Genomic DNA, 25,471 nt, shown 5'->3' on the forward strand with positions numbered 1-25,471 from the left:
AGGACCACAGTCCTGGCAACTCTGTTGTGATTTGGAGCTATATAAATGAAAATAAATTGGAAAAAAAATTATGAACTGTGGTCTTGTTTTATATATTTAGATTTTATGTCTCACTTTTGTCCTGCGACAGATTGGCATTCTGTCCAGGGTGTCCCTGCCTCATGCCCTGTGAGTTCCGGGAGCCCCCTGTGATCCTTGATTGGAGTAAGTGGGTATAGAAAATTATGATGCTGTAATGCAGAGGAAGCCTTTTCTGTGTACATGCCACAGAGTCGCTTGAGGAACAAGTACAATGTTCTGGAATGGACATCTCAGTCTCCAGACCTAAATATTGAAAATCTGTGGTGTGATTTTAAGCGGGCTGTCCATGCTCAGAAACCAACTAACTGGAAATGTTTTGTAAAGAATGGTCCAAAATACCTTCAACCATAATCCAGTATCTCATTGGAAGCTACAGGAAGCATTTAGAGGCTGTTATTTCTGAAAAAGGAGGCTCTACTAAATATTGATGTATTTTTCCTGTTGTAAGTCCCTTCGGCTGCTCCCTTGTTTGCACTCGGGGTCGCCACAACAAATCCATGGTGGATCTGCATGTTGAATTGGCACAAGTTTTACGCCGGATGCCCTTCCTGACGCAACTCCACATTACATGGAGAAATGTGGCAGGGGTGGGATTTGAATCCGGAACCTTCTGAACTGAAACCAAGCGCATTAACCACTTGGCCACCACCCCTGCATGTATTTTTCCTGTTGGGGTGCCCAAATGTATGCACCTGCGTAATTTTGTTTAAAGAATTATTGCACACTTTCTGTAAATCCTATAAACTTCATTTCACTTCTCAAATATCCCTGTGTTTGTCTGCTATATGATATATTTAACTGAAATTGCTGATCCAAACAACCAATGATTTATAAAGGAAAATTGTGGAAATCATCAAGGGTGTCATGAACAAGAACAAAAGTGGATGGATAACAAAAGCCATGATGGATAGTTTGGTAATGGTGGATTTTTAATAGTAGCACTGAAAGAATAAAACACCACTAGCTCCAGGACAGTTTTTTCTTTGCAATGTCAATATTTATTACACAGCTCTGTGAGCTTCAGCCTCATACGAGGTCTGTTAGAAAAGTATCGGACCTTTTTATTTTTTGCAAAAACCTGATGGATTTGAATCACGTGTGCTTGCATGAGCAAACCTTGAACCTTCGTGCGCATGCATGAACTTTACCACGCCTGTCGTTTACATTTTCTGGTAAGCAGCCTTTGTGTGGGACGTGTGTCGTGCGCTTAGCGTTTTTTCATTCCAAGGAAAAAGATGGAACGACTGGAGCAGCGGCGCATCAAATTTAGCCAGAAACTGGGCGACAGCCAGGTGGAAACCATTCGGATGATTCAGACGGCTTTCTGTGACTTTTCAGTCATGTGACTATCCGAGAAATTGTGGAAGAGCTGGACATGTCACAGCATGTCCTGTGAGACTTCTGCTCTGCTCCACCGTCAGAAGCTTCAGGAAAGAATTTCGCCGCCACTCTTTTCATGGCAAAATCTTCTTTCACAGTGGAATGTACCGAAAAAATGCTGATGTCCACCTCTTCCTCAATTTTCGGATAGTCACACAACGGTCCCGCATCACCACAGCATTCACTTTGGAAATTATCTGGTCATTTCAGCATGTTGATGGCCGACCGGAGCGTGGCTCGCTCGCCACCGTTGTGTGGACGTCTTTAAACTGGTTGTACCGCTCCTTAATCTGTGTGATACCATAGGATCGTCACAGAAAGCCGTCTGAATAATCCGAATGGTTTCCACCTGACTGTTGCCCAGGTTCTGGCAAAATTTGATGTGGCGCTGCTCCAGTCGTTCCGTCTTTTTCCTTGGAATGAAAAAACGCGAAGCGCACGACACACGTCCCACACAAAGGCTGCTTACCAGAAAATGATGCAATCGACAGGCATGGAAAAGTTCACGTATGCACACGAAGGTTCAAGGTTTGCTCATGCAAGCACATGTGATTCAAATCCATCAGGTTATTGAAAAAAAAAAAATAAAAGGTCTGATACTTTTCTAACAGACCTCGTATTAGTAACAAAGCTTGTAGCAACAACACCTAAAGCTCCAAAACTATGCACAAGTAGACCTGATAAATGTTTTAAAATAGTTCGTCCAACACAAAACTCAACATGCAGCTACATACAAGCAACGCCCACTTATCATCATTATTATTATCATCTGTGCCTATATGCTGGAATAAGGGATAGAAGTCTTCAAATTATTGTTCATTACTTTCCATTTCAATCATACCCACAGGTGAAATGTTCATCCTAGGGCTGCAGCTATTCATTATTTAGTAATCGAGTATTCTATCGATTATTCTGGCGATTGAGTAATCTGATAAAAAGTACTGTTGTGTTTATAAACAACATCAATAGTCCGGGGCTCTCCCTAAGCAATGGCATGTCGCTGTGCCAAAGTCTTGACATTTTGCTCAAATGGCAATGGGATGTGGCTTTCTGTTTTGTTTTTATTTTTTTACCCAAGTTGTAAAATTTAAGACTGGGTCCCGACGTGATTTTTTTTTTTTTTTTTTTTTTTTTTTTTTTTTTAAGTCCCTCTTTCTCTGCAATTCAGCAGATGCATTTCAGCTGGAGGTTAAACATGCAAGCCTCGCAGTCACTTTATTATTATTATTATTTGTGAAGCGTTGTGTGTTGCCAAAAAAAAGCAAAATTAAAAAGCGTAACACTCAGTGAGAGTCTGAGCAAAACACAGAAGAAAGTAGGGCTGGGTATCGTCTAGGACAAGCCGATTCTATACGATTCTCGATACACAGCTCACGATTCGATACGATTCTTGATATAGTGCAGCTCGATTCTGATATCGATATTTAAACTTTAAAATTTATGCTCAAAGCCATTCAATCAACAAAACCAACCAAATATATTTATGTTCAATTTATTGAACAATGATACATTAAGTAACAGTAATAACTGTAACTTTAATGGAAAAATAAAGTGCATTTGGTTTAATGCTTTTAACATATGAAACCAAAAAGGGCCCATTTTTAACATAGATAAAAAAAAATAAAGTGCATCTATAATGCTTTTAACCAAACATTGAAAACCATGAGTAGTGTCCACTCAGCTTATTAAAACTCCTGGCTGAAACATCAGTATTGAACATAAATAGAACACAGTGTTAAAGAACTCTCAGTAATGTGGACTTCACAAATGCCACTCTACTCCATTATATTTTTGTGTAGAAACAGTAGTTGGTCAACATGCTCTGGGTTAAGTGCACTTCTCTGTGCAGTGACTGTAGCGACCCGCTTGGAATAATAAAGCAAGATGCAGAGAGCTTCGACTGGTGCAGCTTTATTTTCTCTCCTCCCCTTTTGACTGACTGACATTTGACACCGTGAAAACTATGAAATGGACACAAAAATACATAAATTTCCATAGCACCATATTTCACAAATATTGCATAGAATTATATTCACATTTTAGCCTTAACACCAGTCCTTTAATAAACTGAAATAATGCATTTCACAAGAAATTAACCCTTCAAACCAGAGTTACAGCTCTTGTTGAAATAAGAACAATAAATAAAACAAATCCCTCATTTTTATGGATAAATCATCCCCTCCTACCTCCTTCTGCTTCCAAGGGCGCTAAGTTTGAGCTCCGTTTGCTAGCAGCCTATCTTCCACACACATCTCACAGGGACAGTCCTTACATGTGACATAAACGATGCAGAACACAGAGCAAACAACAATAAATACCTTTCTTAGGTTTTAATACATAACACGATAAGTAATTAATTTGTACACGTTTTACCAGCTCGTGCGTGACGTGAACATGTCGTTGCGACAAGACAGGAGCGTAATGTCTAACGTCGGCAGCACAGGAAGTAGAAGAAGAAGAAAACGGTGGTCTTCAAAATAAAGCACCAAGCTGTAGCGTGTCAGAACTTCATCATTCGCCATAAACGAAATTAACCGCCATTTACACTCCCACCAAATCCTGCTACAATGAATGAACAAATATACAAAGGCTAAATGAATTGTACAGGATTTCTTGACCTATAACCTTTAACTATCAGAGTTATACAGTTGAACTGTACAACATCATACACAATAAAATAGCGTGTACACAAACAGCCTGTTTGTTCCAATTAATTCTCAAGAAGAAGTACTAATTTTTGGACTGGCCTCTCAATAACTGAAGGCTTAGAGGGGGAATCTTGTTTTCTATGAGGCTTTCGCTCTCCTACTTGGACTTTGACTCGACGGACCAAACCATCACTGTCCTGAACAGTCTCCACCACTCGTCCTAATTGCCAATGATTTCTAGGAAGGTTGTCATTGCAGTTATTGGTTTCGGTTGCAAGTACTTGAATTGTCTTGACTTCGGGATCACCGACGAGTAATTCTGCTGGAGTGCTGGGTGTTAGATGCAATTCACGCTCCCAGAGAAATTTCGGACCTTGCAGCCAGTTCGTTGAGTGAATGTCTGAAACATGGAGACCTCGGGATGCGTGATCGGCCGGGTTTTCTGAGGAATCCACATAATGCCACTGATCAGGATCACTATTGTCTCTAATCAGTTGAACACGGTTTGCGACAAATATGTGGAACCTACGGGCATCATTGCTGATGTACCCAAGCACAATTTGCGAATCCGTCCAGACAAATTATTGATCGATTTTCATGTTAAGCTCACCCTTTAACATGACGCTGACTTTTGCAGAAACCACTGCTGCTGCAAGTTCCAGCCTTGGAATACTTGTGACCTTCGAGGGAGCTACCCTTGCTTTTGCCATTACGAGACTGCAATGGACTTCATCCTTGTCATTTTTGTACCTGAGGTAAGAACATGCACCATATCCTACGCAGCTGGCATCTGAAAAATGGTGTAATTCTACTCTGACAATGTTATGAAAGTCATGTGGGTGGTAACATCTTGGGATCGAGACCTCTTTCAGCTTAAGAAGTCCATTCATCCATTCCTCCCACCGTAGCTTTATATCTTCCGGAAGTGGATCATCCCATCCGATGCCTCTGTGACAAAGCTCTTGAAGGATATGTTTTCCACTTAGGCTGAATGGAGCAATGAACCCGAGTGGATCGTAAAGAGAGGCGATGACAGACAAACAACCACGACGGGTTGAAGGCTGATCCTTCAAGCTGATGTTAAAGCTGAACGTCATCCTTTATCAGCCACTGGATGCCGAGAGCACGTTCTGATGGCGTTGGATCAAACTCTAGAGGCTTGACGCTTGCTGCTCTTTCAGATGGGTCTAAGCAAGACAATGCAGCTTCTTTATTTGAGTTGAATTTGTGGAGGCGCAGGCCTCCTCTTTTGCACAACTCTTGTGATTCAGTGATCAGTTTTTTAGCTTCGTCAACTGACGGGATGCTGACTAATCCGTCATCAGTATAAAAATTTCTCTCCACAAATGCTGATGCCAGGGGGTAGTTAGCTTTGTGTTGTCTTGCTAGATGCTTTAAGCCAAAATTGGCACATCCTGGAGACGAAGCAGCTCCGAATAGATGAACGGCCATCCTGTACTCCTGTGGTTCCTTCTCCAGATCTCCGCCTTTCCAACAGAGGAACTTCAGATAATTCCTGGATTCAGGAGTGACAGAAAACTGATAAAACATTTGTTCAACATCACAGATAATGGCTACAGCTTCTTTTCTAAATCGACAAAGCACTCCTACCAGAGGATTGATCAGATCAGGTCCAGTTAGCAGGGTGTCGTTTAGAGAAATACCATGGAATTTGGCTGAACAGTCAAAAACGACTCTTAGCTTATTTGGTTTTTTGGGGTGGTAGACACCGTGATGTGGAAGGTACCACTCTGTCGCTCTCTCAGATGTTGCAGGGGCAAGCTCTGCATCACCCTTGTTAATGGTTGCCTCCATGAATGTTTTGTACTGCTCGTAGTATTGTTTGTTGGCCTTTAATTTTTTCTTAAGACACTGTAGGCGAACTGTGGCTAGCCTCTTGTTTGGTAAGTTGGGTGGACTGTTGCCTTTGAAAGGGAGAGGCATCTCATAATGCCCGTCCTCCTTCTGTGTGATGTGGTCACTGAGGAACTGAATGAAATGAACATCATCTTGTGAGACATATTTATCCTCATAAGTTCTCTCAATGAAGTCTGATTCCAAAGTCTTCAGAACATCTGTTGCTGATGGAACTGGCAGTTCTCTTACTGTTAGCCGATGTACGAAGCTTTGACTTCCTTGCCTGTCTAGGTGGGGGTTTGACAAGCCTATTATACTCCATCCTAGTTCTGATCTCTGTGCGAACGGTTGATTTTTGTCACCTAAGATAACTTCAAGAGGAGCCAGCGCTGAAGGACAGTCATATCCTATCAGGAGTCCTACATCACAGTCCTGAAGGGGTGGCAACTTGTCTGCCAAGTTTCTGAGATGAGGCCACAGTAATGCTGTTTCCTTTGTTGGAATGTAAGACTTATCCACTGGGATGAAGTCACGGCTGTAGGCCTGTTGTAGTTGAATGCGACTCTGAGTCAAGTCCACGGACTTGTAGACCACGAACACTCTTGCTCGATACGATTGTGTCGATGGCTGTCATAGTACTGAGTTTCAGCTTTACTGACTGTGCATTCACATTCAGCTTATCAAGTACATCTTCTAAGACAAATGTTGAGTCACTCTGTGTGTCTAATATTGCATACGTAAGTATTTCTCTGTGTGGCTCTCGCAATGAAGAAACAAAGACTGGGACAATACTTGAAGTAGCAGAAGCGCGTTGTGTTGATGTATGGGATATGACCTTCTGCACTTCTTGGCTTGCACCTTCTTCTGTGGAAGTGGAGCCGTTCAGTATTGCTTCCACAGGTCTTTGGTTCCTGTCTTCGTGCAAGCAGGTTGGGTGACGACGGCTGCATATGTCGCATGTGTGTCGTCTCTTACAGTCTTTAGTCATGTGACCCTTTCTTAAGCATCCAAAGCAGAGTCGATTTTCATGAATGAATGCCTTTTTATCTTCAGCACTTTTTGTTGTGAAAGTGGGACACCTAGGGATGCCATGAGTTTCACTTTTACGGACAGAGCAAGGTAATTTCGGTTTACTGTTGTTCGTTTCTTCTTTCTCTTGAACTACACTCTTTGATTGTGTGCTTGTGTTGAAAGCTCTGGCTCTCTTTGGGATCCTGTCATCTACAGGTTTGAAATTTATCGAGAGTGGAGAAGCAATTGGGTTGCAAGCTATCCGTGCCTCTCTGCTGAGGAACTCTGTGAAGCATGCAAAATCTGGATAGCTGTCAGATGTGTCAAGTTCATCCACAACAATTCGACTCCACTTTCGTACGATCCATTCCGGCAGTTTTTTGAGCAACTTGTGGTTTTCTTCACAGTCATTAAGGATAGCTAATCCTTTTATATGTGGAATTGCCTCCTTGCAGCTTTGTAGGAAGTCAGCAAACTCCCGTAGTGCTAGTGCGTCATTTGTGCTGATCCTTGGCCATTTCATGAGCTTTTCGCGGAAAGCTTTCTGTATGATGAATGGGTTCCCATATCTGTCCTGTAAACTTTCCATGCTCCATTGTATGCATTCTCTGAATTTCGATAAAAGAAACCTTCAACAGCTTTACGCGCCTCTCCAACAAGATAATTTTTGAGATAAAACATTTTCTCACTCGCTGGAAGTGGTTTTCTGTCAATCAGAGTCATGAATGACATCTTCCAATCTGTAAACTGTAAAGGGTCACCACTAAATGTGGTGGGTTCAGGGACTGGCAAGCGGTTCATACTCAATGAGCTAGCAATTGCTTGTGCTAAACTGACAGACTCCTGGGTCACTGTCACTTCAGGAATTGCTTGGCAAGGTTGGAACGAAGCAGTGTCTGGATTCAGCAGAGGCTCTGTTTTTATCTTATAGTGAGCTGAGCTAGTTGTGTCGTTAATTTCATTTTGGTTCTCAAAACCTTCAAAACTATCGTATGCTCTCACACGAGCTACTGCTATAGCAACTTCCTTTGTTGCTTGTAACTGCTGCAGTTTTGCTCTTTCTTGTTCCAACTGTCGTTGCATCTCCACCTCTTTGCTTCATTTCTGACAACATTTTTGCCTCATTAAGTCTCCATTCACGTTCTAACTTGTGAAGATGTGCTCGTTGTGCTTGAATTTCTTCTCTGGCTTTTAATTGCTCCAGCTTAGCAGCAAGCTCTGCTTCTGCATCTACTCTGTTGCCGTAGGCACTGACTGAGCCGGAGTGTTTGCTTGATTTCTCTGACGACTCTGATGAACTTAGTTTCAGTTTTAGATAAGCCAAAGACAGATCCATATTCAATTTTGTTTAATGTTTCTCTTACTCTTGCCTTTTCAAGTTGATCGTTATAATCTTCATCAATAGTCTCTTGACGGTTGCTTATGAGATCACAAATTTCCTTTGTCAACATAACACACGCATCCATTTTTTTGACAACTTCTGGCGTGGTGCTACTGTTACGCAGAATAGGTTCATACTGTAGTTTTACAGCATTGTACTTTGCTTGAATATCTTCCTGTAACTTATTGAGGTCTCCTAATGAGCAGAGGGTTTTAAATCTTGTCCTAGTTTCTCTTGCTACTAGCTTCCAAGAGTCATAGGCCTTGTTGAATATTTTCTCACGTTTTTTGGAGTCTTGGTTATGCATTTCTTGGCCTTTCTCTGTTAGCTTCCTCTCACGTGAGCTAGACCTGAATGGTGTGTCTGTGGGATTGTCTGTTTCTTCTGGTGGGAGTGACATCTTGTTTGTTTGTGCGACTGTTTCAAGTCTGACGTGGCTTTGATTGTCCTATGCCTGAATTCACACCTATGAGCTGTAGCTATCCTTTTACCACAGAGTAATATCTATAATCAAGCATTCACAGATGATGGACATTCAAAGGGATTCTTAGCATGAAACAGTAACAAGTGTTGTAAATGAGTGTTGCTGGTATTAATAGCAAAGAGCTTCATTCATAAACAGAAATATCATGAATTATTATCCCTAAACACATTCCATTTGTCCTGAAATATTCATCACCTCAGCACTGTTATATCTTAGAAATCAACTCTCAAATTAATTTCGACCTCGAAACGATATAAGGCATTTCAGTTATGCTTTAAGCTTGTGCGTGCGTATGTAAATCGTCCTCTTTGCTCCTTGGCACTCAAAGTCCCTTTAGCATCCGTAGTTGTACCTTCAGTGTGCCGTCCTTTTTGATTTTGCCTGTGCAGGATATCGACGTGAGCGGAATCAGCAGGCTGGTATCCGTTTGGTAGCTGGATCTCAGATGAGGTGGCATCAGCTTCTCTGCAGGGATGGCAGGTCTCTCGTAGCCGGAAAGGAGTTTTCACTTTAGCGACCCGCTTGGAATAATAAAGCAAGATGCAGAGAGCTTCGACTGGTGCAGCTTTATTTTCTCTCCTCCCCTTTTGACTGACTGATATTTGACACCGTGAAAACTATGAAATGGACACAAAAATACATAAATTTCCATAGCACCATATTTCACAAATATTGCATAGAATTATATTCACATTTTAGCCTTAACACCAGTCCTTTAATAAACTGAAATAATGCATTTCACAAGAAATTAACCCTTCAAACCAGAGTTACAGCTCTTGTTGAAATAAGAACAATAAATAAAACAAATCCCTCATTTTTATGGATAAATCATCCCCTCCTACCTCCTTCTGCTTCCAAGGGCGCTAAGTTTGAGCTCCGTTTGCTAGCAGCCTATCTTCCACACACATCTCACAGGGACAGTCCTTACATGTGACATAAACGATGCAGAACACAGAGCAAACAACAATAAATACCTTTCTTAGGTTTTAATACATAACACGATAAGTAATTAATTTGTACATGTTTTACCAGCTCGTGCGTGACGTGGACAAGACAGGAGCGTAATGTCTAACGTCGGCAGCACAGGAAGTAGAAGAAGAAGAAAACGGTGGTCTTAAAAATAAAGTACCAAGCTGTGGCGTGTCAGAACTTCATCATTCGCCATAAACAAAATTAACCGCCATTTACAGTGACTATATCTCCTGCAGTGAAAAATACTCGCTCTGAAGAGACACTAGTCCCTGGAATACACAGGTAGGTTTTTACAAGACGTGACAAAAGTGGATACTCGGCCTGGTGCTCTTTCCACCAGCTGAGTGGATTGCCACCTGCAAGGGACATGGGGGCAGTTTCTTTGTATCAAGTCATTTCCTCCTCAGCGTGATCCTGTGTGGTTCTATGTCTCGCTGCAGTACCTGTACTGTATGTTTGACCAGGATCAGCCAGACTGCATGATGACCTTGCTCTCTTGGTGGGTAGACCAGTAGAGATGTCCTGCTTGTTGTCATCCTGCACTAGCACCTCATCGGGGTCTGCTGTCTCCGTTTCAGCCTGTTCCTATAGAAGTAAATCAGAAAGAGAAAAAGCAGGTTTAATATAACTTGTGTTTTGCCATTATTAAATTCACCATTCTAATTTAACATAATCTGCCAAATGTGTATTTTCCCTAACTTTAACATTATAAAAGTATCCATTATAAGCATTTTCTTTTAAACCTTAACATATGACGTATGTGACATACACAAAAAATATTTTTTATAAGTCAGTACCTTAGTGATAACTTAAAGATATTACCTGAAATGTTTGCTGGATCCCTCCTGCCTCTGCAATGACCCTCATGTAGATGTCCTGGCGTTCATCATCGGAGAGGAAGGGAAGTGCCTTGAATCTTGGATCCATAGCTGCACACACGTATAAAGTTTCTTTCTGCTCGTCCTTGTATCTCTTGCTCAGGTCCTCACAAATGGCTGATTTTATTTCTTTCACTAATGCAGAATCAGATGGGTATGAAGTGGTGCCACAACTGATAAGGTTGGGATGTTTTCCTGAGACATCACAAGTGTAGCTACCTTCATGGGCTTCATGGCATCCACAATCTCCTCAGCAGATGTTATGTCTGACTCACTGAGGGTGCAGACTTCTTTTTCTGTCTTCCTTATTTCATCAGACAGTAGAGCGGCAGATATAGCGGGTTGCTGCTCAAGAAAACGTTGGAGCATATCATGAGCGCTAGTCCACCTAGTTACGACATCAGTTAGCAGTTTATGTTCAGGCAACTGCAGTAGCTTTTGTTTTTGTCGTAGTACATGGTTTGCTGTAGCGCTGCGCCTGAAGAAGCTGGTTATGTGCCTCACTCGACCCAACAAACGGGCAACATTAGGGAGCTTCAGTGCGCATTGTGATGCCAAGTTGAGAGTATGGGCAAAACACTTGAAATGCAACATACCGGTTAGCTCAGCTGCGACGCTCATGTTAGCGGCGTTGTCTGTGACAATAGCCGGGTTTTTGGATACTATGCTCCACTCATCCAGCGCCGTTTTCAGTAACTCCACTATGTTGCTCTCATGCATGGCTCTCATGCATGGCTCGTGTTTGTAAAACGAACGCCATTAGCTCCCAGTCGTCGGTAATGAAATGACAGGTGATCATTACATATGACTGTGTGGCTCGAGATGTCCACCCATCGCACATAAGGGCAGCTCTTGCAGCTGAAGTTAGTGAAGTTTTGACACGTTCTTTGATCTCTTCGTACTTCCTGGGCACAGCTATTTCAGTTATATAGCGACGGGTTGGGATAACGTAACGTGGCTCCAGCGTATTTACCATGTAGCGAAAGCCTCTGTTTTCAACCACGCAGTAGGGATGCAAATCCAGGCAGATGAAATGCACCACCGAGTCATTAATCTTGATTGCACGCGCTGAGGTAGATGGAAACTTATACGTGGTGTTGTCCAGAGTCGTTTGCTTCGGGTCTACAGGTTTCTGTTGTGATTTTGGTGCTGCTGCTAGCTTGTCAGCATGGTACCTGTGTAGGTGAGCCCGCAAGTTGGTAGTGTTTCCAGAATAGCGTACCGTACCATTACAGTGCCTGCATATTGCATTTGTTTTGTCCAGTCCCTGGCCTTTTTCACTGGCTTTAAAACCAAAATGTGCCCAAACATCTGCTTTTAGGGACAGCGGCGCTTCTAGAATCCTCTCGGCCATTTTGCTTATTCATGTCACTTGCACTTCCTCGCTGTGAACAGGAATGGCGCACTGTAATACCGCCCCCTAGGGGTTGGGGGTGTATTGATATTGAATGCCAGAATATCTATCAAATTGTTTTTTAAAAAAATCGATATCGTATCAATTTTTATGCACAGCCCTAGAAGAAAGAGTGGACTTTTGCTGAGAGGCTGGGGACGGAGCTGTGAGTCGCCCGGTGTGAGCGGAGTGCTGAGAGCCCCTCACACCGGGTAGCGAGAGACAGCAGCTGCCTGTTGGGCGAGTCGCTCCCCACATAGAGCGGTCTGTGTTTTCTAAAAATAGACAAAAGCATTGCTTCGTTTTAAATGTGCTATAAGCTATTTCAGATGGTCAGTGTGGACCCTCTTTCTCTTAAAAGGCTTTATTTTACTCTGTGTGTCACGTTAGAAAGCTGTAGCCTTTTGCGCTAAATCATTAGCATTTACACGGCATATGCACATGCACCCTGCTCAGGGTGCCGCTCTTGTTGGAGTGACATCTCTGCTATTTTGGCATTGTGGGGTAGCTGCTCACCCACAAATCGAGCTCGCCGGACTACATTCGCCACACTGCTTAGTGTCCCGCTCTCATTAGAGCGACATAACACAGAATGTGTCTCTTCCCAGATAGATCTCTTTCAGTGCAGCTTCTTGTTGTGACTTCATCATGAAGTTAATACCCAAGTCTTTCATTGCCAACTATAAATAGTAATCAGACCATTCCAATAGTGTGTTTCTGAACTCTTATGCATCAAACGCCATTTCTTAAAAACTTCAGTTATCATTATAAGTTTATTACTGGTAAATTGTAGAATTAATTTAGATGAGATATACTCATTATCTCACAGGAATATATCACAATTATCTGGGACCTACTTTTTGCACAGGAATTCCTCAAGCACGTTGGCCGCGGGCGCGTACTAACACAGAATACCCAGAAACTAGATAGTTGTTCAGCCATAACGAGAGCGTCCTCTTTTAGCTTGTCATAAGCTAAGCTAGTGGCGCTCGTGAGAGTGTGATCCGAGTGCTCTAGTCTTCTGTTTTTTTCTGGCGACGTTACAGCGCCACACACAGGCCTGGCATATGGACTACAACATTAAACGAAGCTTCGAGGCACAATTTGCCTCAAACATGTTTTCTAATTAAATTATTCAAGTTACTTGACTAATTATTTCAGCCCTAGTTCATCCACAGCCTTTGACCTGGAGATTTGTGCAGTTTATAGCTACACATGAAGGCTTTTTTTTTTTTTTTTTTTAAATCACAAAGAATAAAGTTGTGTGCATCTGGTTAAAGACCATTCAGGAGCGGTAAATGCGAGTGATAATATGGTGGCTGATTTGCTTAAAAAAATATTGGCCAATGAGCTATCCAGTGGTATGCACTGATCAGTGCGACGGCACCGAACATTCCCTTTTCCGAATTGTGCTTCAGTCACAGACAATCTGTAGTTTGTTTTTACGGCTCAAATTTGTTTCTCATTAGCTGTTTTAGGACTCGACCCTTAACTTCTCCAACAAATCCATAAAACCATTTTATCGCTGAGATTAGCTAGTTTCTGTTTAGTCGAGAGCTGTTTAATTCATTATAACTATGAGGGGTGATTTGAAAAGGTTTGAGCCCGACCAAGAAGAAAGCACAGCTGAATTAATGTCATGCTTTATTTCTCAACATAATCCCCCTGTAAGTCCACACACTGTTTCCAGTGTGGCTGCAGTGTATTAATGTTGTTCTCCTAAAAGATCTTATCCTGAAGCCCAAAGAGGTCATCCACTGCAGCTATGACATCATTATCAGTATTATGAGTTCCAGCAAGATGCCTTTTCATGTTGGGACACAGATGGAAGTCTGAAGGAGCCAAATCAGGAGAATAAGGTGGGTGCAGAACAAGTTCAAAGCCACAATCATTAACGGCAGCTGTTGTGAAGACCAACGTGTGGACCAGAGTATTGTCCTGGTGAAACAGAACACCTTATTGGAGCATTCCACACCACTTCTGCTTCAGTTTCTCTTGCAGTTGTCACAAAAGGGAAGCATAATAGGCCCCATTGATGGTCTGTCCCTTCTGGAGATAAGAACACCATTATGATGCCCTCAGAATGAATCCCAGAAGACAGAGCCCATGACTTTTCCAGTAGACGTGCTAGTTTTGGCTTTCTTGGGTGGGGGAGGACCCACATGCTTCCATTATTTCGTCTGTTGTTTGGACTCCGGTTCAAAGTGATGGATCCAGGTCTGGTCTGTGGTCGTGAATCAGCACATGAAGTTATCCGGATCTGCCTCAAAACGCTGAAGATTCTCCCTCAACATCTGGAACCTTGTGTATTTCTGACCACCTGTCAGAAGCCTTGGGACCCATCGTGATGAAAGTTTCATCATTCCCAGTTCTGTACCATCAGAACTGATTGAACTTTCTCCCAGGAAATGCCTACAGTACTGACTATGTGATGCTCACTTATGCTTCTGTCAGCGAGGACCACATCATGGATCTTCTGCATCATAAGAAATAAGAGAGACTTTATTGTCATTGTAATAAACAACGAAACTTCATTGGTGACAACCAGTCAGTAGCAGCAAAGATTAAATATAAAAGATAAAATATAAGCGCAATAAGGTGCAAGAGAGAACAGTAGACATGTTATTTACAGTGTAAACTAAGATGTAAAAATTGCACTGCCCCTAGCTATTTAAAATCCAATAGGAGGAGCAATAGTCTGTGGCTCAGTCAGTAGCTGAAGCTGGTGAGTATGAGAGTGGGGTGGGGGGGGGGGGAGGCTACAGCTCTGGGGGGGAAAAAAGCTGTTCCTCAATCTGCTAGTCTGGGTTTTTATGTTGAGGAATCGCTTCCCTGATGGGAGGGGGCAAGCAGCTGGTGTCCGGGGTGTGTTTAGTCAGTGGAGATCCTGGTGGTTCTCCTCTGCAGGCGTCCAGCATACACAACATCCAGGACAGGAAGCTCAGCTCCGTCAATCCTCTGGGCTGTCCTCACAACCTGAGACAAGTCTTTTCTGTTTTCTACTGAGCAGCTGGCATATCATACAGTCATGTCCTGACAGAGGATGCTCTCCACAGTGCTCCTGTAGAGGTTCACCAGGAGCTGAGGGGAGAGATCAGCCTGCTTCAGCTTCCTGAGGAAGAAGAGCATTTGCTGAGCCTTCTTAATCAGGTGGGAGGTGTTGACTGACCAAGAGAGGTCCTTGTTAATATGGAGTCCCAGGTATTTGATGTTGTCCACCACCTCCACTGTCTCACTTTTTATGTGAAGTGGTCGGGGGTGGTTTTCCTGGTCCTCCTGAAATCCACAATGACCACCTTGGTTTTGGTGGCGTTTAGAAGCAGGTTATTCTCTGAAGACCACTGGGTCAGATGTACCTCCTCCCTGTAGAGAGCCTCCTCATTGTCACTAATAAGTCCAACTACAGTGGGGTCATCAGCAAACTTAACCATAGTGTTAGAAGAGTGGATGGTGTGCAGTCCTGAGCACAGAGGGTGAACGGGGCTGGGCTGAGCACACAGTCCTGTGGCACCCCAGTGTTCACCATGATGGTGGTGGATGTATGTCTTCCTGTCCTGACGTTCTCCGGCCTACAGGTAAGAAAGTCGATAATCCATGTGCAGAGTGAAGTGGTAGAGTTTGTGAACCAGTTTATAGGAGATAATTGTATTGAAGGCGGAACTGAAGTCTATGAAGAGCATCCGGGCGTATGTATTTGGTTGTTCCAGGTGGGTCAGGGCTGAGTGGACTGCAGCAGAGACTGCATCCTCTGCAGATCTGTTCCTCTGGTAGGAAAACTGGTATCTATCCAGATCTGCAGGGATGATGTCTCTGATGTGGGACAAGATGATCCTTTCAAAGCACTTCATGACTACCGAGGTCAGGGCAACAGGGTGGTAGTCATTAAGGCAGGTCACGGATGTTTTCTTTGGTACAGGGATGATAGTGATGGATTAGGTGTCTATCAAGGTGGCAGTTCTCCGTTTTCATGATCTTGCTCCATCTTCGATGCTTGTTCTGTCCATCGTGAAATCGGCTGACCATCGTTTGACTGTAGCATAAGACGGGGCGTCCTCCCCTAATGTTACGTTGTTAATGTTATGTTCATATACAGAGTGCCCATATTTCGGAGCATATGCTGACTGATATGAACTATGAGTATGTTAAGTCAACTGTCTCTCTAAAGTTGCCAATATCAAACCTAAACAAACTGTATGTTCTACAACCTCGGGTCATAAATCAATTACTTGTTCAAACTCTATCTGATCTTAAATCCTGCGTGCCACTGTCCATACGTGGTGGGACGTGCTCTATTGGCTGTTCTTCTGAAAACGAGATACCACCTTCATCATATCCACTTTCAATTGACCTTTTTTCTTTGGTGCGCACAATCTGCATAATGGTGCTAAAAGACAACTTCCTATTGTCTCCTTGTTCCCCCCTTGATACTAAAATGGTTAAAAACACTAAAAGTAAACACATTATGAGGCTGTTCAAGCAGAAGTGCCTTATACTCCTATTATTGCTGTTATCAGGAAATATCCAGCCCAATCCTGGCCCTGAGTTTTGCCCTTCCACTGTTCAACTCTGTAGACACACCTAACAGCTCTGATGAACATTTGAACTTTGACTCTTTCTGCAATTCCAAAAGCCTCAGCTTCATGCACTTAAACATAAGAAGTGTCCTCTCCAAACATGCTGATTTAACGGCATACATTCACATTACAAACCCTGATATCTTTGTCCTCTCAGAATCATGGCTCAAGAAGTCCATTCCTAATACTGCTGTCTTCATCCCTGGCTATAATATATTCCGCCAAGACAGAAGCTCCAAGGGTCGAGGGGTAGTTGTTTATTGTAAGGACAATCTGCAGTGCTCAGTTGTTATCTCAAAGTCTGTTCCCAAACAGTTTGAGCTGATTGTTTTAAAAATCAACTTCTCCAAGTACTTCTCCCTCACTGTTGCAGGCTGTTATAGGCCACCGTCTGCTCCTGCCTGTGCTCTCTCCGCTCTGAGTGAGCTCATTGCCCCCCACACCTCCTCTGAGTTCATTTTTTTTTAACTCTTTATTTAACCATTTAAAACATTAAACATAACATTTCCTGACACAACATTTCCCACAAAGTAAGAAGGTACACTACATACACATATAATGATTTAGGGGTATAGTAGATAATATCTATAAATGGTGACTAAGGTAAATTTTCCAAAGAGTAATAGAGGAACAGTATTTTATCATACTTCTTGTCAAACATCCACGTATCTCGAAATACATGCCCATTTTTGCTCAAAAATGTCCATGGATAGCTGGAGATTTGCAGTCAGTCGCTCCATTATATAAACATTTTTCAGTCTCTGTACCCATTGATCTATAGTTTGCGGTTTTACATCTTTCCAGTTCACCGTAATCATTTTCTTTGCTATCAGCAAAAGGATCCTCAGTATATATCGCTGATCAGCATTATATAGGTCTCTAGGAATGGCTCCCAACAGGAACAACGTAAGTTCTGGGACAACATTTATTCCTAAAATAGTGTCTATCTCTTTTTTAATGTTGTCCCAATATTCCTTTATTACTGGACACTCCCAAAAAATGTGTGTGGTGTCTCCAATATTTCCACATTTCCGCCAACATAGTGCTGTAGTAGGATTCTTTGCAAATGAAGAGATGGTAAGAGGAGTATAAAAGTATCTGGTTTTCACTTTCCAGTCAAATTCCTTCCACAATTGGCTGTTAATTCCCTTATGGCAACCTGTACATATGTCATTCCATGTAGAGTCTTCAATTATTATATTCATTTCCAACTCCCATTTTTCCTTGATATAATTTGTGTTTTGCACAGTGTCAGTTATCAACCATTTGTATATATTAGATATGTGTCTTTTTGTTGGGAAGTGTTTCTCTGTAATACTGATAAAATACTCCTCCATCTCATTTGGGACTTTACTAATCATTTCCTTTTCTTTATGGCTTGTGATATAGTGTCTGATCTGGAGATATCTATAGAAATCATTCGAAGGGAGATCAAATTGTTCTTGAAGTTGGGAGAAGGATTTGAATTCTGTTTCTATAAAGAGTTGATTAATTGTGTGGAGGCCTTTTTCTGCCCATCTTCTAAACCCACTATCCCACAACGAAGGGGGAAATTCTATATTTCCTACTATAGGCATAGCCCTTGAGATTGAGTACGGCCCCCCAAGCACTTTTTTAACTGTTGTCCAAATTTTTAAAGTCTGTTTTATCCGTTCATTCTTGATTGACTTTATGTCAATAAAGGGCAGTATTGATAAAGGGACACCCTTAATTGAATTCTGCTCTATCCGAGTCCATATTGTTTCCTGATCATTTCTAAGCCATGCCACGATTGCGTTTATTTGTGCAGCCCAATAGTAATTTTTAAAGTTTGGTAAACTCAGTCCTCCCCTGTCCTTAGGCAGATGGAGGCATTTCAGTTTTATCCTCGGCCTCTTCCTTTGCCAAATAAATGTTGATATTAGTTTATCTAACATTTTTAGAGTGGGAACAGGTACTTTTACTGGGAGGGACTGAACAAAAAAGTCTAGGCAATAGGTTCATTTTTACTGTCTCTACCAAATAAAGACAGGGGAAGCACCTCCCAACGTGTCACATCCCTCTTTATTTGTCTAATTAATTTGCTATAATTGGCCTCAAATAACTGAGTGGGGTTAGGTGTGATAATGACTCCTAGATACCTAAATCCCCGTTTAGACCAGCGAAAGGAGACGCTGTTATTCAGTTGTGTAGGCCAGGTACCCGAGATCATCATGGCTTCTGACTTAGTCTCATTAATTTTGTATCCCGATACTGACCCGTTTTTATGTAGACATTTTATAAGCGTGGGAATGGAAAGGAATGCATTTTTTATAAAGAGCAAAATGTCATCTGCGAACAGAGCTATTTTACGGATTGCCCCTCCTTCATCTGTTATCCCTTGAATCTGCGTGTTTTGGCGTATTGCCTCTGCCAGAGGTTCAATATTTAGGGCGAATAAGATGGGTGATAACGAGTCCCCGTCTCACACCTCGCTCAATCCCAAAGGGACTAGAGCAGTGGCCATTGACTCTTACTTTGGAGCAAGGCTCTTCATACAAAAGACTGATCCAGGTCACAAATTCCTTTCCAAAACCCATTTCTAGCAGTGTCTGCCTCAGAAATTTCCAGTCAACTCGATCAAATGCCTTCTCTGCATCTAAGCCGAGAAGCATCGACGGTTGTTTCTCCCTTGCTGCAGTTGTTTGCAAATTCAGAGCTCTCCTAATGTTATTTGTTCCTTGCCGTCCTGGTATGAACCCTGTTTGATCTGGGTGTATTAATTTCTTAATATTTTTTTGAATTCTGGTAGCCAATATAGAAGTCAAGATTTTATAATCCACACATAATAGACTTATTGGGCGGTAACTAGTACACTGAAGGGGGTCCTTTCCCTCCTTATGTATGACCGTTATTATGGCTTCTGACCACGAGTTTGGGGGCTGAGTTCATTTTATTAGGGGACTTAAATTGGGACATGTCTGATCCTCCACCCATTGTGCAGTTACAATTGGATGCGCTTAATCTGTCTCAAATTGTGCTAGCCCCTACCAGATATAACAAGACCATGACTTCTGGTACCATCATTGACCTGATACTGACAAATAGGCCAGACAGATACACTTCAGGTGTGTTTTGTCAAAGTCTGAGTGATCATTGTAGTATAGCCTGTGTGTGTAAAGGGCTCACTCCAAGAAACCCTCCTCTCATTGTTGCTAAGCGTTTGTTAAAGAACTTTAATGATCAGGCTTTTCTAGCTGACCTGGCACTTGTACCCTGGCACAGAATAGTCTCTGTCCCAGATGTTGAGAATGCCTGGTTATACTTCAAGACTCTGTTCAGTGAAGTTGTTAACAAACATGCTCCTGTTAAAAAAAAATCAGAGTTAAGAACCGTGTTAGTCCCTGGTTTAGTCCTGTTTTATCGGAATCAATTCACTTAAAACATCACCTTTGGCATATGGCAAAAGTATCCAACAAAACCTCAGATTGGCAGTCCTACAGAGCTCAAAGAAATAGGTGCACTCAGTCCATTCGACAAGCAAAATCCAACTATTTTAAGCTGCAGCTCTCTGTTAATGGCCCTGACCCCAAACAGTTTTGGAACACTATAAAACTTTGGAGAACAAAAAATCATTCTCTCAGCTTCCTACTGTTATAAAAATGAACAATATCATTGTCACCGACAAAAATAAAATAGTTGAGTATTTTAACAATCATTTTGCTAAAGCTGGTTGTTACATCTCAGTCCACACACACCCTCTATGTCTCTTCACCTGCCCCGGGACCCCCCTCATTCTCATTCCAACCTATACAGGAATCAGATGTACTTGCTGAACTGTCTAAACTGGACACACGCAAACCAGCTGGACTGGACTCATTAGACCCCTTCTTTTTCAAGACAGCAGCTCATATCATTACTGTCCCCATCTCCTACCTGTTCAATCTGTCCCTGCAGTCTGGTGTTTTTCCTCAGGACTGGAAATGTGCTGCTGTCACCCCTCTTTTTAAAGGAGGTGACAACACAGATTTAAACTGTTATAGACCCATCTCTGTTTTGCCCTGCCTGTTGAAAATCCTAGAGAGTCTGGTCAATAAGCAGCTCGTGTACCACCTAGAGACTCACAACATTCTGAGTCCAGTTCAGTCTGGCTTTAGAGCGGGACATAGCTGCATCTCAGCTACTCTGAAAGTTGTTAATGACATTATCTCTGCCATTGACAGCAAAGAATATTGTGCTGCTGCTATTGTTGATCTGGCTAAGGCCTTTGACTCTGTGGACCATCATATACTGTTGAATAGACTCAAAGACATAGGCCTCTCTGAAAGCTGTTTGTCACGGTTTAGTAATTACTGCTCTGGTCGGTCTCAGTCTGTGAGGGTAGAGGGTCTTTTGTCTTCCCCTCTACCCCTCCTTAAAGGTGTTGCCCAAGGCTCTATATTGGGCCCAACTTTATTTAGTATTTATGTTAATAACATTGCCCTTGCCGCAGGAAATGCTAATATTCACCTGTATGCCGATGACACTATCTTATACACATCTAGTCCCTGTCTTAACACTGCCTTGTCTTCACTCCAAACCAGCTTCAACAATATTCAACTGGCCATTGCGCACCTTAACGTAACACTGAATACTAATAAAACAAAATGCATGCTCTTTAGCAGATCTCTTCCACATTCTAGCTGCCCTCTAACCATCACTTCAAACGATGGCTCTGTAATTGTCAATTTTGTCAACTCATAAGTATCTCGGTATCTGGTTAGACAGTTCACTCACATTCGAATCACACATCAATACAGTTCTAACAAAAGTCAAATCCCGTATAAGCTTTCTTTATCACAATAAATCCTCACTCACTCACTCTGCCAAACACCTCCTGGTCAAGATGACAGTTCTCCATATCTTTGATTATGGAGACATCATCTACAGGTCTGCTGCTAAAACCCTTCTTCACAAATTAGATGTTATTTACCATTCTGCTTTCAGTTTTGTTACTGGTGCTCCATTTCACACTCATCATTGTAACCTGTATTCACTAGTCAACTGGCCTTCCCTTCAGCACTCCCGCAGACTGGTCCACTGGTACCTTCTCATCTACAAAACTCTAATTGGTAAAACTCAACTATATCTTCATTCTCTTCTTCTGATCCATAATTCTGCCCGTACATTGCGCTCAAGCAGTTTAATTAATCTAGTTGTCCCTAAAGCCGTACTTCCTTTGGTCGCTTCTCGTTCCAGTTTTCCGTCGCAAATGACTGGAATCAGTTACAGTTATCACTTAAACTCAGCTCATTTGTTTCAGTCAGTACCTTTTAAAAATTCATTGCATTCTCTGGTCCATGATCAGTGTACCTGTTTTTAACCTGTTTGGTTTGATGTAAACTGGTGATTGTTTATTTTGCATTGTGTCTTTTTATATGAATGTTTGTGTTATGTTCTTTTGTGCTGTCTTTTTACGCTGCCTCTTGGCCAGGTCACCATTGCAAATGAGAATTGGTTCTCAATTGGCTAACCTGGTAAAATAAAGGTTAAATAAAAAAATAAAATGTTACCATGTCCTCATGGATCTCCTTTGGAGACATTCCCTTTTTCATGAGATGCTGATGCCACAGCATGTTCGCCTGCTTTGTCCATATTGCTGATCTGACACACCCTCACATCACTGAAATATTGCGTCTGCAATCACCTTTCCTATTTAGGGAATAGCCATGTTGTGGCTGATGATTTGCGGATGCTAATATTTGATTACGGTCACAAATCATCAGACACAATAGGGTTATTCTCATTCTAATCCAATTCCATTGTTTGCACCGTTTATTTTTCTCTAAGTAATTCGACCTGGACGAGATGCCTTTCCGCCTTGCCACTTTCCAAATCGTTGTGAAACGGTGTCCTTGGCTCGTCAAAGCTTACCATAGCAACAGCGTCTTCATGCCAACCTGGAAATTCTGTGAGCAGACTCAGATTTCTCGATCAGGTCAGGTGCATTGTCAATGTCAATTTTACTTATATAGCACATTTTCAACAGCACCAGCTGCCAAAAGTGCTTCACATGTTAAAAAAAACCAAGAGATCAAAACCGTTACAAAAGCAGAGCAATTAAAATCCAAATGAACAAAAGACAAAAATAAAACCAGACATAAACAGCTTACGTTGTATTAAAAGCCAAAGCAAAAAGATAGGTCTTACGAGCAGATTTAATAGACTCTAAATTTGGAAAAGGCCTGATCACCTCGAGTCTTTAATGGAGATCTGGGCACATTTAATAAAAGCTGGTTTTCAGACCTCACTGATCTGACTGGTACAGTAGTGTTCAGAATAATAGTAGTGCTATGTGACTAAAAAGATGAATCCAGGTTTTGAGTATATTTCTTATTGTTACATGGGAAACAAGGTACCAGTAGATTCTGTAGATTCTCACAAATCCAACAAGACCAAGCATTCATGATATGCACACTCTTAAGGCTATGAAATTGGGCTATTAGTAAAAAAAAAAAGTAGAAAAGGGGGTGTTCACAATAATAGTAGCATCTGCTGTTGACGCTACAAACTCAAAACTATTATGTTCAAACTGTTTTTTTGGCAATCCTGTGAATCACTAAACTAGTATTTAGTTGTATAACCACAGTTTTTCATGATTTTTTTCACATCTGCGAGGCATTAATTTTGTTAGCTTGGAACCAAAATTTTGCTCGTTTACTAGTGTGCTTGGGGTCATTGTCTTGTTGAAACACCCATTTCAAGGGCATGTCCTCTTCAGCATAAGGCAACATGACCTCTTCAAGTATTTTGACATATCCAAACTGATCCATGGCCCAACACCATAGTAGGAGAAACATGCCCATATCATGATGCTTGCACCACCATGCTTCACTGTCTTCACTGTGAACTGTGGCTTGAATTCAGAGTTTGGGGGTCATCTCACAAACTGTCTGCGGCTCTTGGACCCAAAAAGAACAATTTTACTCTCATCAGTCCACAAAATATTCCTCCATTTCTCTTTAGGCCAGTTGATGTGTTCTTTGGCAACTTGTAACCTCTTCTGCACGTCTTTTATTTAACAGAGGGACTTTGCGGGGGATTCTTGCAAATAAATTAGATTCACACAGGCGTCTTCTAACTGTCACAGCACTTACAGGTAACTCCAGACTCTTTGATCATCCTGGAGCTGATCAATGGGTGAGCCTTTGCCATTCTGGTTAGTCTTCTATCCATTTTGATGGTTGTTTTCTGTTTTCTTCCACACATCTGTTTTTTTTTTTGTCCATTTTAAAGCATTGGAGATCATTGTAGATTAGGAGTATTTATTACGATTCTGAATCGATCCAAAATGTCCAAGAATCGATTTTTTTTTAAAAGCATTTTTAAAAACATTTTCTTGCTTACTCGCTGCGTGTACTGTTTGTCAGGCAACGGCTTCCGTACTACAGCGTCCCTGCGAGGGGAGGGTCCGGCGTGCTTCAAACATTCGTGAGCTGCAGCTTAGCGACGAAGAGCTAATTCAGCCAGCACCGTCTTTGCTGAAGGTACATGTTTGAGTGCATTTTGATAAGTGGCCGATAAGTAAATAAGTAAATAGATAAGTAAATTTACATCTAGAATCACTTGATTAACCTTGTAAAGCTGCATTTTCTTAAACATAAACATTTTTTAAGTAATATAACTATTTCTCAGAGCTCTTTGAATCGAAAATCGATTCTGAATCAAATCGTCAGCCCAAGAATCGTAATCAAATTGAATCGTGAGTTGTGGTACGATTCACATCCCTATTGTAGATGAACAGCCTATAATTGTTGCACCTGCGTATAAGTTTTCCCCTCTCCAATCAACTTTAAAATCCCATTTTCCTCAGACTTTCAAAGAGAAAAGCATGTTCAACAGGAGCTGGCTTCATCCTTACATAGGGGACACCTGATTCACACTTGTTTGTTCCACAAAATTGACAAACTCACTGACTGAATGCCACACTACTATTATTGTGAACACCCCCTTTTCTACTTTTTTACTAATAGCCCAATTTCATAGCCTTAAGAGTGTGCATATCATGAATGCTTGGTCTTGTTGGATTTGTGAGAATCTACTGAATCTACTGGTACCTTGTTTCCCATGTAACAATAAGAAATATACTCAAAACCTGGATTAATCTTTTTAGTCACAAAGCACTACTATTATTCTGGACACTACTGTACATACGGAGTCAGAAGCTCAGAGAGGTATTCGGGAGCCAACCCATTTAGACACTTAAACACAAACAACAGAATCTTAAAATCAATCCTAAATGCAACCAGGAGCCAAAGGAGCGAGGTAAGCACAGGGTAATTCATTGAGTAATTCTGTATCAGAATCTACATAAATACTATCGTATGGTAGCTTAAATCCATGCATTTCGACATCGTCGTCGCTCCACCAGTTTCTGGCGCTCTCAGATGACGGTGCCGTTATTGACATCGAGATAGCAACACGGTCAGGGCGCGGAGTAATACATCAAATGTGAAACGGTCGAATATTTTGCCACCGTCAACATATTTTATGGTCTGAAATCTCACATGATTAACCAATCAGATTTGCGGAAAAAAAAATGTAACTGGATTAAAATGAAGGGTTCAACTGACATCAGAAATCCACAATCTATAAATTTGGAATTGGTCCAACCCTGGATCTGATATTCCCTCTGATAACAACACTGTGGGAATCATTTTTAGCTTCACCACAAACCCGGCTTCCGTTCTGGATTCCAGCTACAGAAGTTGCCTTTCTGCATGTGTAATTTTATTTATGTGAAAACAGTGAAACTGTCGTAAGCAAATCTCTAACCTGAGGCAAAACAATATTTACTATCCATAAATGTCTGAGC

The 25,471-nt window shown here is 41.7% G+C and overlaps 1 protein-coding gene across 2 annotated transcripts in view; it reads left to right on the top strand.

Moving 5' to 3' along the window:
- The window catches only part of chmp4ba (charged multivesicular body protein 4Ba), a 43,286-nt gene that overhangs the window by 8,453 nt on the left and 9,362 nt on the right, over positions 1–25,471 (top strand). The gene's annotated exons all lie outside the window — the stretch shown is intronic.

The sequence above is a fragment of the Thalassophryne amazonica genome, chromosome 3 (genome assembly GCF_902500255.1).
Source record: "Thalassophryne amazonica chromosome 3, fThaAma1.1, whole genome shotgun sequence".
Lineage (NCBI taxonomy): Eukaryota > Metazoa > Chordata > Actinopteri > Batrachoidiformes > Batrachoididae > Thalassophryne > Thalassophryne amazonica.